Raw genomic sequence first — 14414 nt, 5'->3', positions numbered from 1 at the left:
TCAGGAAACCTGGGTTCTTGTTGGTCTACCACTAATTAGTTGCAGCAGTTAAGCAAGTAAGCTCTTTGGGCCTATTTCATTTTCTGTAAAATGAGGTTAGATTCCTTCCAATTCTAATAATGCATGATTCAGTGGTCAATGTTGGCTAAAGTGGAGGAGTGCGACTTCATCCAGGCTTTCTTGGATAGTATTTGAATAGCTGGGGAGAGTATTTGAGACAGGGAAAGTGGTGTTTGAAAATTCATGGTGACTGAAATATTTATGGCCTATGTAGGGGAGAGTATTTAGATCAGACTGACTGAATTGTTAGGTAGAAAAAGTTAAGAAGGTAAATGGGGCCTGGATTGTGGAGGAATTCAAATGCCTGGCTAAGGAGTTTGAATTTTGAATTTTCACTAATAGGAATGGGAAGCCAATGGTTTTTGAAATAGGAATAACATGAAAGTGCTAGTTTTTAAAAGGTGGATTTGTCAGTGTGCACAAAATGAAACAGAGTGAAAAGCTACTAAAGGTAAAGAGATTTGGTCTACTACAGTAGTTGAAACTCAGTTATATGATTAATTTACTGTGGTGGCAATGGATTTGGAAACTTGGATTTTGAAAAATGGATTTATATTTGGTGATGAAAGTATGCCAAAAATATGAGGAAAAAATTGATATGACTTGGTGGGGGGAAAGGAGGAAGAGAGAGAGAGAAGGAAGATTTAACTCTAAAATTTTGTGCCTGACTGACTAGGAAGAATGATACCCTTGACAGAAATAGAAAAATCAGGAAAGGAAGGAAGTTATAGGGGAAGATGAATTTTATATTATGTATATTGAGTTTAAGGTAATAAGAAATCTAAGTCTAGGAATGTGAAACTGGAATTTGAAGAATCAGCTAAAAATGCAGATATGGGCATTATCCATATATAGATGATATTTGAAGCAATGAAATCAGATGAATTTTTACAGGGAGAGTACATAAAAAGACTAGGGCAAAAAACTGAGCTTTAGGGAGCATCTACCTCCAAATGGAAGAAAGACCAGGCTGTAGACTGAGTAGTCAGAGAAGTAGACACAACATAGGCCAAGGATCCAAGGTAGTAGAATTTCAAGGAGATAGCCATGACGTACAGAAGGGGGAAAGAGGTATTGAAAATGCTAGACAACAGACCACTGAAGTTAATCAGATCTAAAAGGCTTGGTGTGAGCCAAAGGTCTAAAAGACTAGAGATTACCTAGTGAAAATGGTTCACCAGTCAAAAATAAGGACTGCCTACATTCAGTGCTTTATAGTTTACACCGCCAATGTTCTTGTGTAAGCTCTACAACAATCTTGTTGAGCAGGTAGTGTCATTGCAGTCATCTTCATTTTATAGATGCAGAAACTGAGCCCCAAAGAGTTTAGGTAATGTATGAATAAGGAAAGATCACAGAGGCAAGGAAGTCAGTGAAAGAAGGAGGTAGAACCAGGTCTCCAGGGTTAAGATAGTCAAAGATTTAGGAGTCTAAGGAGTCATTCAATGGTAAAGGATCGGCATGCAGAACACACCTAAGTGAGCCAGAACCTGGACTTGAAGCTGTTTGGCTTCCTGCTGTCTTTACAAGTTGCCGCGTAGCATTTGGGACTGTAGGGAAGGGGAAAGTGTTTACACCTTTTCAAAGAACGGTTCAGGGAGCAGCTGCAGCCACTGGAGCCTGATAACAGTAATCCAGATGTACTGCATGTGTGGTAAAGTTATCTGTCTCACACACACACACACACACACACACACACACACACACACACACACACACACACACACACACACACACACACACACACACACAACCACGCACACCCAGTACACTATCAGCATTCCTCTTCCTCGAGAAGCACCACCAAACTTTTTTTCTTGACACCAAGTTCTGCAGTGTAATATGGTCTGATTTGAAATCAGAAGACCTGAGTTTGAATCCCCACAGCTACATAAGCATAGCCAACTAAGAATCTCTTCTGGCTTTCCCTGCCTCATCTATAACATGGGGTATTATTCCCCGCCCCCCATACTTGTCCATAATTATGACAAGCCAATCCCACCTCACCAAGTTGTTATAAGAATTGAATATGTATGATAATTTATGTAGAGTTTTGTAATCCTTACAATGATGTAGATGTGTCTTATTGAAGTGGAATACCAAACAATGAAAAGTTTAAGGAGAAAACATTCTTTTGGTCTTCCATTTTCATACACTCATACTTGCCTTTTCTATACATTCAACCTAACCATTATCCTTTGAGTAACTCAGGGAATTAAGGAGTAAGAAGACCACTGATTGATAGGTGGCTTTTTGTAGAGAAGTCAGATAGCTAAGCAGGCCTTTTCACCCACTGGAGTTAATAGGAAAAGAGAGAATGCTAATAAACACATCTCATTTCCCCCTTCCATGCAGGCCAGGTGATAACAGCAGCCTGCCTCCTGTGGAATAGGAGGCAGAGTGGAAATGCTACACTGGGATTTAGAGAGGTAGGTCAACTTATCCTTGCCCATGGTGATGTAGTAATGTTAACTCTTCATCTGTGTTCTCCGTTAGTTATGCATTCAGGATAAACTGGAAGGGATGTATACAGAATTAAGTGAAGTTTAGTTCTAATTTTGTCTTGCCTCCAGTGGTTCCTACTATTTTACCTGGTTGGGTTTTTGGGAATAGAGCCCAAATTTAAAATAGACCCTGCCAGTCCTAAGAAGTCAGATACTTAATTCTTAACAACTTTTAATTTGTTGGGGGAGAGGGGAAGATATTGGGGTCAGTGGAATCTGTCCACTTTCTAGCCTATGGTACAAATACATAAATTTGGACACCAGCTGACATGTAGAAGCCTATGTAATCAAGTCCGATTTAGTCATTCAATAAATATTTGCATCCCTACAGTGTGCTTTCCTTAAAGCATTTGAGAGAAACCACAAGGAGAATAAAGGGGAATTTTGTTCTGGATGAAATAGAACTGCCTTCCCTGAGGCACAGGAGACCCAGTGCAGCTCCTGTGAGTCATCATCAGGCTTCTGGGGAATCATTTTTAGGGATTCTGAGGATTTGTTCATAGAAACTCTTTTTGTAGTGGCAATGAATTGGAAACTAAGGAGGTGCCCATCCACTGGGGAATGGGTCAACCAATTGTGTTATATGAATGTGATGGAATATTATTATTCCATTAAAATATGAAAGGAATAGTTTCTGTGAAACCTGGGAAAGTGCATGAGCTGTTGCAGTGAATTGAGCAAAACCAGGAGAACAATTTACATAGTAACAACATTGTAAAAATCAGCTGAAAAATTTCTGAAAGAACTCTGATCAATGCAGTGACCAGCTACGAGTCAAAGAACCTTTGATGAAGCTTGTTACCCACCTCCTGACAGAGGGGATGGACTCAGAATGGATGCAGAAGGAGACATTTTTCAGATATGTCCAGCGCGGAATTTATTTTCCTTGACTATATGAATTTGTTTTCAAAAAAGTTTTCTTTTTCTTTCCATGGGGGGAGGGGAAAATGAGAGGGAGAAGATGGATTTTTGTTCATTGAAAAAAAATTATTTTTTAAAAGGAAGAGAATTTATTTAATCTTTTGCCATTTATGGTTCTCTAGGGTAGAAGCCCTAAGAAGAGGTATGACATCCCCATCCTATGTCTAGCAAACTCTCACCTCCTTCCCTCTTAATTCCAATGATACAGAACCACTGAAAAATCACTCCCCTACCCTCTACTATTATTCCTTCTTCTCTCATCCCCATGCATTTCAATCCTGCCCCTCCCCAAATCTCCATCCAGCTTTGTACTTCCCCTCCATCAAACCCTCTGGAACCCTTTTACTAGTAACAGACTCTTGTCCTAGACCTTTTCCTCCTGCATGGCTTCATCTTGACACTTATGGTGAGATGTGGCTTCCCTCAGAAAACAGCACATCTTTGTCCAAGCTCTCCAGTACTAGATACATCTAGTGGCACAAATCCCTGCCACTCCTCTTTCCCACAGCACACACATTGGATCAAGAGAAGGTCTCACTCCCCACTTTCATTTCCAAATTCTTCATCTGCCACAATATCTCCCATTTTCGATGTTTAGTCCATTCACCTCATTCATCTCTAGTGGCATTAAACATTAACTACCCCTAAGATATCTTCCTCCTCCTCTCAAGGAGCACAGTACCTGACTAATAGTCTTCTCCACCCTAACTCTAGCCCTTATATTTGAAAGCTTCAGTATACATACTGATTTCCCTTCAGACCTCCTGTTCTTCAACCTTCTCATTTCCCAAAGGCATACAAAAATGCTCTTAATTTTATCACCCATAAATGTTCCACCTCCATGATCAAGAACTCTGAAGTTCCTTTGTCTGACCATAACATCCCCCTATGCCTAAAACTCTTCCTAAAACTCGTTTTCATCCTCTTTGTGACCTCCAATCCCTCCATTCCTCATTGATCTCTAAGACTCATAACCCTGTTGTGGTCTCTCAGCATCACAGGTTAGAGTTAAATAGGACCTAAATAACAATCTAATCCAATCCATACCCAAAAACTGTGCCAGTAACCCAGTGTAACATCTCCAACAAGCAGTTATCGAGTATCTGCTTGAAGATCTATAAAGGAAAACCCACCACCTCTAAAGGTAGCCTGTGCTACTTATGAACAACTCTAACGGTTTGGAACACCAGTCCTAAATTTTACTCGTTGCTTTTGGTTCTGTGTTCTGGAATCAAACAAAACAACTCTTAATACTTCTTCCAGGTGGCACTGTGAACAGAATGCTAGGCCTAGAGCCAGGAAACCTGAGTTCATATCTAGCCTCAATCATTTACTGGCTGTGTGATCCTCAGCAAGTCACTTAACCTCTGTTTACCTCAGTTTCCTTAAATGTAAACGGGGATAATAACATCATCTGCCTTTCAGGGTTGTTGTGACATTCAAATGAGATAATAATTGTAAGGTATTTAACACAGTGCCAGGCACATAGTCATCACTGTTATCATGACAACTCTTGAAATACTTCAACAGAAGTATATCTCCCTTAACTTCTTTCCCAATATCTTCTGGGACAAAGCCCTTCGCCATTCTATTTGCTCACCTTTGAGTGCTTCCCAGCCTATTAACATATTCCCCGAACTGGGACATCCAAAACTGAACAGAAAACTCCCGATGTGGTCTGATTAGGACAGAATACAAAGGTACTATGATCTCTTTATTCCTAGAAGTTATGACTCTCTTAATGCAGCTTATAGCTGCAGTGATTTTCTTTCTTTTTTGCCACCACTTCACACTGATGATGCATATTTAGCTTGCAGTTCACTACTTGCTTAGATCTTTTCCAGACTATTAATTGTGCCAATCCCATCGTTAGTTTTGAGGTTGATATTTTTTTAACCCAAGCATAAGACTTCATGTTTATCTCTATTGAACTTAATTTTATAAAATTCAAACCAAGGTTCTAACCTGTCATAATCTTTTTGGTATACCATCTATACCTTTATTTAAGACATTCATAAACATGTTAACACAGGACCAAGCACAGATCCCTGGGGCATTTCACTGGAGACTTTCTATTTGAACCATCAACCATTAGGCTTTGTCTGGACATTCAACTAGTTATGAATTCATGTGCTTATGTTATTAGCTTGTTCATATTCATTTTTCCCATAAGAATGGAAGTAAATACTTAATCAAATGCCTTACCAAAATTAGGCTTGAGCTACTATTTTGGTAATTTTTATTAAAAATGGAAATAAGGTCAATCTGGCATGATCTGTTCTTGAGAAAGCCATGTTAGCTAGTCCTCAGTCACCTTTGCTGGATCATTATTCATGCCCCACCCCGTCTGTGTTAATGTGCCCTAAAGATCTGTCCTGGGCTCTCTTTCCTCAAAATTCATTTTCTTTTGGTGACCTAAGGGTTCAACTCACCTCTATACTGATTATTTCCATATCAGTATATCTAGCCATAACCTCTCTCCTTAGCTACAGTCCAGCATCATCCTCTTCCTATTGAATTTACAATGTATGTTCCCTCAGCACCTCAAGCTCAGTGTGTCCAGAACGGAAATCATCTTTCCCCACAAACTGTCCTTCTTCCCAACTTCCTTATTTCTGTCAAGGGAACCACTATCCTTCCATCCTTACAGTTTTCTCATTCTAGGAATCATCCTTGATTCTTCACTTTTCTTCACTCCTTCTATCCAGTTGCCAAGTCTCATGAAGTCTATTTCCAATGCATCTCTCATGTCCCTTTCTCTCCACTTAGTTAAGGCCACCTGGACTTTCACAATAATGTCCTAATGCTTTTCTCTACTTCTAGTTATACCCCTCTTCAATTCATCCTCCACCCAGCCGACAAATTGATAATATTCCTAAAATATAGTGTCACATCATGTCACTTCCCTTCTCAAAAAAGCCCTAAATGCCCTCTTCATTTTAGGAACAAAATGTAAATTATTTACAGCCTTTCAGTTTGGCTTCTAATTTTTGTGGTTTAATGCACATCATTATCCTATACATATACTCTACATTCTAGCCAAACTGGAATTTGTACCTTTACATGGGTTTTCCTCCATGTCTGGAATGCCCTCACTTCTTATATAATCCTCATAGAATTTCTTAACATCCTTCAGTGTTCTGATCAAGCACCTCCTCCCTCTTAATTGCTGGTGGCTTCCCCTTGGAAATAACTGTTTACTTTCTGTTTTGAATGTACTTGTCCGTGTGCATGTTTGTTTGTTTTTCCCCCCAGAAATAGAATGTAAACTCTTTGAGGATAAAGACTGTTTAGTTTTTATCTTTGTGTTCCTATCACATAATTCAGTACTTGAAACATGGCAGTTGCTTTGCAAAAGCTTGTTAAATGAATGAATCAATTACTTCCATTCAACAGGTTTATTTACCAACTTTTAGAAGAAAGCTGAAGATAATTCCTAAATCTAAAGGAAAGGACCATAAACTAAACTATCTCAAATTATGAAGGCTAAAGGTTTGGCTTTGACTGCCACCTCTTTTAAGGTGTGCATGCGTACGTCAACATATGATGTAAAATACCTGTTTGTGAAACCTCCTACAAGTTTCTGTGTGTCACGGAGCTCACTGACGCTGATGAAAGATGAGTATCCCATTACTATGTTAATCCAGATAACAAAAAAGCATTTGGGTGACAAGTCACAGAAGAAGAGGGACACAAAATAAAAAGATAGGAAGTTGCCCATTGTGCTGCCCTACCTAGAAGATCAAAGGGTTGGAGATAATTTCTTTGTAATAATAATAGATAATGTTTGAATAGCTCTTTAAAAAATGCTTTGCATGCATAATATTTGATTCCCACAACTCTACAGTGAGGCAGATCGTACTGGTATTATTCTATTTCAAGAAGTTGTTGTTCAATCCTTTTAGTCACGTCTGACTTTATTTCTTGGCAAAGATACTGGAGTGGTTTGCATTTCCTTCAACTCATTTTACAGGTGAGAAAACCGAGGAGACTGGGTTAAATGACTTGTCCAGGGTCACACAGCTAGTAATCATCTGAGGCCAGATTTAAAACTCACTTATCCACTGCACCACCTAGCTTCGCCCATTTCAGGAATACAGAAGTTCAAATCTATTCTCAATTGTGTGGTCCTGGGCAAGTCACTTCACTTCTGTCTCAGTTTCCTCAACTGTAAAATGGGGATAATAATAATAATAGCACTTACTTCCCAGGGTTTTTGTTAGGATTAAATGAGAAAATATCTGTAAAGCACTTAGCAGAGTGGCTGGCACATAGCACCATTATTATTCGTGTCTCACTGAAGTGACTGCCCAGTGTTGCATAGTGACAGCAGTGGGATTCCAGCCTAGGGGTTCTGGTTCCAAGCCTAGTGCATTTGCCATCTAACTGCAGTTTCCCCAGGTGTGTCACGTAGCTGACCTGCACTGAGGGAATGGGAGTTTTGACAATCAAGTGATAACTATAATTAGAGATGAGGGGTTGAGCCTCTGGAAGGATGTGAGGGGACAACAACTGACCCCTCCCAACAGTTTGAAGAAGATAACCCTTCAGTTTCCTTCCGTGCTCATGTTCAAAAATGACCTCTTCCCCACCCCTTTTTTCCTTCATTTTTCAATCTACAAAATGCACACATATATAATGGACTTTATGCCAAAGGGGTGAACAAATTTATTCAGCTCTGAATATTGAGGATTCATGGCATAAGATATACATAGAGGGCAACTTAAAGAAATCCAGCTTCTAGAACTCGGTTTCATTTCCAGCATGGTCTTTGTCTTGCTATCTTGGCCCTCCTACATTGGACCAGTTCTCGTTAAGCCTTTCTAACCCTGGAATTGTGTTCTCTCTCTGATTCCATTTCCCTGGTGCTCTCTTCTCTATCTGCTTCCCTCAACACACTTAGAAATCCAGACCAGCTTCTTCATTTCTTCCCAGTGGACTTGATAAGAACAACTAAGAACATAGATGTTATTTTAAGGTTTGCAAAGCACTTTCTATGTTACCTCATTTGATCTTCACAGTAGCCCTCTGAAGGTGGATAAAAGTGCTGGACTCAAGAATCAGGAAGATCTGAATTCACATCCCCCGTCAGACGTATAAGCTGTGTGATGCTGGCAAAGTAATTTTAATTTCTATCCTCCTCTGTAAAATGGGGATACTAATAACATCTTCCAGGGTTGTTGTGAGGATCAAATGAGATGAAAGTTGTAAAGCACTTACTTAGCACAGTGCCTGGCATGTAATAAGCATGATATAAATATTAGCTATTAGTATTATTAAAATTACTATTGTTATTATGCTAAATTAAAAAAGGATTGCAATGTGTATCAGAGGAATCTGCACTAACAAAATTGAAAATACTTGAAGTATTGAAGGGCTCCTGTAATTGCATTTTGAATAAGGACTGCATTGAGTAGGTTCCCCTCTGATCACTTTCAAGAGAGAAAGAAAGAGATCTTAAACACTGAGCATTTGTGGCGTTGCAAAAAATCTACAATTATAATAGATCCCATGGCCAGAACAGGGGCTCTTTGCTGCCAGTCAGGACATGCCACCAAGCCTTAACATGGCAAGAAATCTGTTTCCATCTACTCCCTTCAAGTAAGATCAGGAATCGGGAGTAGAGTAGAGCCAGTGATAAAGCTGCTCCAGAATTCAAGTCATCATGAAGAAAAAGGACAAATTCTTATTCCTCTCCTAATTCTTTTCTTCAGCCTTACAAGACCTAATAATCCCTTTGCTCTATGTACCTCTTGTCCAGAGTTTGGTAGCACAGCGTGGGCCTGGGAGTTTCCCTGCAGTTATGAATCAGCTCAGGCCCACAGGACTGGGAGAACAGGTATTGCAAGAATGTAGAGTTGGGGAAATTTCCCTCTTCAAGCCTCAAACAGTTGTGGAGGCTAACAATCATTATGCCGTATTTGACTTAATTTCATCTGATCTATGGCCAGAGCACAAGATCTCACTGGTGATACCATTTATGCCTACTGTTGAGAAAAGGCAACATGCATTAACCTGTTTGGGGAGACTTTTGCCAAAGACTTTTTTTAAAGATCAGATTCTATATTATCCTCATTAGGCCCCAGCTAGATTATTAAGGATTTGATTTGGAAGGAAAAGGCTCAGAATAGTGAAATTAGATTTTAAATTTAACTTTACATCAATTTGAAAAGAGCCCTTATATCTGAAAATGAAGCCATTTCATTAGACCTTTTTTGCATAATAAAGTCAGAAAACAAATTTTCTTGTGTAGGAAGTTTCTAAATTTTCTTGTGTAAATTGCTATGAAATTCATTAGCATTTGAGATATTTAGTGATTACAGGATACAACTTGCTCTGACTGACAAAATGAACAACTCTATCACTAGAATCCTCAGAATAAAAGTAATTGAGATTCTTCATCTTCTGTTTCCATATCTCTTTCTCCGTATCGATATCTCTCATATGTCTTGTTCTGTGAATATCTAGTGACTATATTTTTCCTCCTTTCCTTTTTCCTTTCCCGTTCTTATGGCCCTTTCTTTGCTTCTCTAGGCTCCAGGTGGTACAGGAATGGGCCTGGAGTCAGGAAGACCTCAGTTCAAATCTGCCCTCAGCCACTTAATAGCCCTGTGACCCTCGGCACTGAACCTTATTCTTTAACCTCTATTTGCTCCAGTTTCCTCACCTATAAAGTGGAGATAATAAGACCTACCTCACAGGGTTGTTGTGAGGATCAAATAAGATCAGTTCCTGGCACATAATAGGCTTATTCCCACACCCCTTCCCCCGTTCCCTTTAATTGGTCCTTACAGAGTGCTGAAGTTGTAATGCTTCATTTCATTTATTTAATGGTTTCATGTTCCATATTCTTAATTTTTAAAAACTTCCTATTTTGAAAACATTTTTACTTTCAAAACGAAAACAAAAACTTTATAATTAATTTATCCTCCATCTGAGCATGGCCCCTCAAATAGAAAGATTTTTCCTCTCATTGGAAAGTCCTACTTTGAATGTTGGTTAATTAGATGTGATTCAAGGTCAATGTGCATAAAAATCAATGCCAGAAATATCTTATTTTGTATTTGAATTTATAGTTCTCATTTTCTCTTACATTTTCTTATTTAATCTATACTATGTTATTAAGATAGACAGGAGAAATGGTGGTATTTTCTTTAGAGATGAGGAAACTGAAACAAAGGGATTAAATGGCTTTTGTAAAGTCACATATTTACCAAGTGGCAAAAACTGGATTGAATCTTTATTATTTGGACTGCTAGTCTGGAACACTGGAAGACTAGTACCTAGTCCTTCTGGGTTCATATGCCTAAAGAGTAGCAAATTCTGAATTTCTAATATTTCTGAGTCTAATGATTCAATATTTGGCATACTACCATACCTTTGGCAGAATATAATCCTAGAAAAGATAGTAATACATAGACATTCATTTTGGAATGCAATTTGGAAGTAAGGGAATAAAGTGACTAAAATGTCCATGCCCTTCATCCCAGAAATTCCACTACTAAGCATATACCTTGTACCCCAAGGAGGTCACTGATATAAGAAGTCCCCATGAACCCTGAAATATTTATAGTAGCTCCTTTTTGTAGTAGCAAAAAACCTGGAAATAAAGTAGATTTTCAGCAATTTGGGAATGGCTAAACAAATTGTGGTATGTGAATGTAACGGAATATTTCTGTGCTGCAAGAAACAACAAAAATGATAAATGCAGAGAATCATAGAAAGACTGATATGAACTGATGCAGAGTGAAGTAAGCAGAGTCAAGAAAACAGCATATGCAATGAATACTGTAATGTAAATGGAAAGAATCATAAACAATGAAAAGTGAATATTGCAGAATTTGGGGCCAAACATGACCCCAAAGAAGAAATGGGAGAAGATACCTCCTTGTTTCTTTTGTAGAGACTGGAGTCCACAGGTGTGGAACACTGCATATATTTCATATTTTTTCAATGTGTTCATTGGTTTTAATGTTTTTTTTTCTTTTTCCTTTTTCTTTAAAAAAAAATAATTTCTTATATGAGATGGCTCCCTGGGAGAAATACTGGAAGACATTAGGTAATATAAAGACAAAGATATCAATAAAAATTTATTTTTAAAAAATCACGGGTATTGAAGTGAATTTGGAGAATTGTCAAGCCCTGAATATGGAGTTTTAAAATGTCCTGGTAAGAATACACACACATACACACACACACAAATACATCTATGTCATACAAATACACGTATACTTATAGAGAGAGATATATCCATATATGATACACATATTTTGTGTCAAAAAAGTGAATTGATTCCCTCCTTTAGCTTATCCATGCTGATTCTCTAATTTAGTACCTTACTGATTTGAATAACTACATGACTGGAACCTTCAGCTGGAGAATTTAATGGATATGGGTAAATACCAGGAAGTTCAGAGTCACCAAAGTCCCCGTTCTCATGTGAGCCATCGTGCCCTTCCTTTGAGGCTCTTCTGAGGGCCATGTGGTAGAATGGGAAAAGCACCACATCATCAGAATCAGAGAGCCAAGGTCTGAATCCAGCCACACTACCCTGGTGGCATTGCTCAGGTTATTTCATCTCTCAGGGCCTCAGTTTCTTCTTCTATAAAAATAGAGAATTATACTAAAAGACCTCTGAGGTTCTTTTCAGCTCTAAATCTGAGATTTAGATTTCATCATCTCATTAAGGCAGTTGCCCAGCCCACCAGCAGCTCTGACGAGGGAATTTCAAGCCCTTGTTCTAAATAATGAAGAATGTATCTGGATTAAGAGTATATAGGGGGAGAGGTGCCCCATTGTGTTTAGGGGTCCATTATTTTTCTGCTACTGTCTCAGGGTTAGGCCCTAAAACAGTAGGAAACCATGGGAGGTTAATGCTGAAATCACAAAATGAAAAACACCAGTCCATCAGTAGAGCAGAACCAAGGCACCAGCATTTACCTACACCTTCTCCTTCTGTTCAAGTGAGAGTGGTAGACACCCAGCGTTCACACTGAGGAAGTTAAGCTTCCATGTTTCCTTGTAAAGGTAAGTCCTTTGACACTGGGAAGTGTAGCAAAGAAATGTATGTCATAAGAACTATGGGAAGCTGTCAAAACTCGATGTTTTTGAGGTTGCCTTCTTAGTGCAGTGACCAGTCAAGGTTTTTCTTTTCTTACAAGGACTAGATGGAGCTGAGAGGGAGGACTAGGGTATAGTATCTCTATACAGATGACTCCCAGATCTGTATACGCAGCCCTACTGTCTCTCCTGAGCTCCAGGTACACGTCTCTCAATTGCCTTTTGCATATTTTAAACTTGATATCCTACAGGGTTCTCAACCTCAACATGTATAAAAAACTGAACTACTCTTTTTCAAAAAGCCCAATTCTTCTGAATATTTTCTGTCAAAGACATCATCATCCTTCCAGTCACCCTCGCTCTCCCTCACCTCCACATATCCCTTTGGTTGCCGAATCGTCATTTGCCTCCGCAGCTTTCAGATCCCTTCTCTCTACTAATGGGGCTGCCACCCCACTTTAAGCACCTGCCACCTTTCACCTGAACTATTCCAGTAACCTCCTAACTGGTCTTTCTGATTTATTTATCATCTCTCTGATCTGTTCTACACACAGGGGCCAAAGGGGCTTTCCTAAAGTGTATGTCTGACTAGTCATCCCCCATTTAGTAAACTCCAGTGACTCTAGGATGGAAAAGAGGTCCATGCCATGCAATGCAATGCAATGCCCAGCCACAGTACTAAAGGACTCATATTCATCTCCAGATTGAGCGCCAAAAGACTCGAAATGCAGATCGAAATATATTTACTTTCTTTGTGGGCAAAGCTAATGCAGGAATTTCCTTTGCTTGACTATATGTATTTGTAATTTGTGTTTGTTTCACCTCAGTGAGTGGAGGAGAGGGAGAGAATTTGGAACTGAAAATAAAAATGAATTGTTTTTCTGCTTAGCTTTTAAGGTGCTTCACAAACCTAGGTCCAACCAACCTTTCCCACCTTAGTATACACTACTTCCCATCCCACGTCCCAAAGTCCTGCCTAGTTGGCCTCAATGTGCTTCACAGGGGACGTTTCATTTCTCCCCACACCATGCCTCACTTCTGAATCTTAGAATCCCATTTGTTTTAAAACTGCTGCAAGGGGCAGCTAGGCAGTTCAGTGGCTAGAGCTCTGACCTTAGAGTCAGAAGGACCTGAGTTCAAATGTGGCCTCAGATACTTGACATTTACTAGCTTTGTGACCCTGGGCAAGTCACTTAACCTCATTGCCTAGCCAGAAACAAAAGCAAAAACAAAACTGCTCCAGCTGTACCTTCTGACTGAGGCGGTTGCTGACTGCCCAGCTCCCAGTGTTTTTCCCTTAAATAATTACCTTGTACTTACTTTGTACATAATTTGTATATATCTATTTCTGAGAGGCAGTGTTGCATAATACAGACCTGCTCTTAGAGCCAGGAAGACCTGGGTTCAAGTCCTATCTATAAACTAGTTGTTTGTTATTGCTCTGGGAAGGGCAGCTAGGTGATAGTGCAGAGCACTGGGCTTGTTCAAATCCAGGCTCAGATACTTCCTAGCTATGTGATCCTGGGCAAGTCATTTAACCCTGTTTGCCTCAGTTTCCTCGTGTAAAATGAGCTGGAGAAGGAAATGGCAGGAAGGATCTTTGCCAAGAAAACCCCACAACTGAACAACAAGAAGATTCTTCCAACTCTCTTTTATGATCCTAAGTAGGGGTGGTATGAGGTTCAAATGAAATGATGCATATAAAGCACGCTGCAAACCTAAAAGCACTATATCAATGCCACATACCATTATTATTTTAATGATTAGCCTCCAGTCACCAGGCCTTCAGACTGGTGACCACTTCATTCCCTGAAAGCCTTCTACTACACTCCTGCTGAGCTCAGTGCAATTATTTGTAGAACTGTACAG

The sequence above is a fragment of the Phascolarctos cinereus genome, unplaced genomic scaffold (assembly GCF_003287225.1).
Source record: "Phascolarctos cinereus isolate Bilbo 61053 unplaced genomic scaffold, phaCin_HiC Scaffold_1;HRSCAF=81, whole genome shotgun sequence".
Lineage (NCBI taxonomy): Eukaryota > Metazoa > Chordata > Mammalia > Diprotodontia > Phascolarctidae > Phascolarctos > Phascolarctos cinereus.
This window is presented reverse-complemented; position numbering follows the sequence as displayed.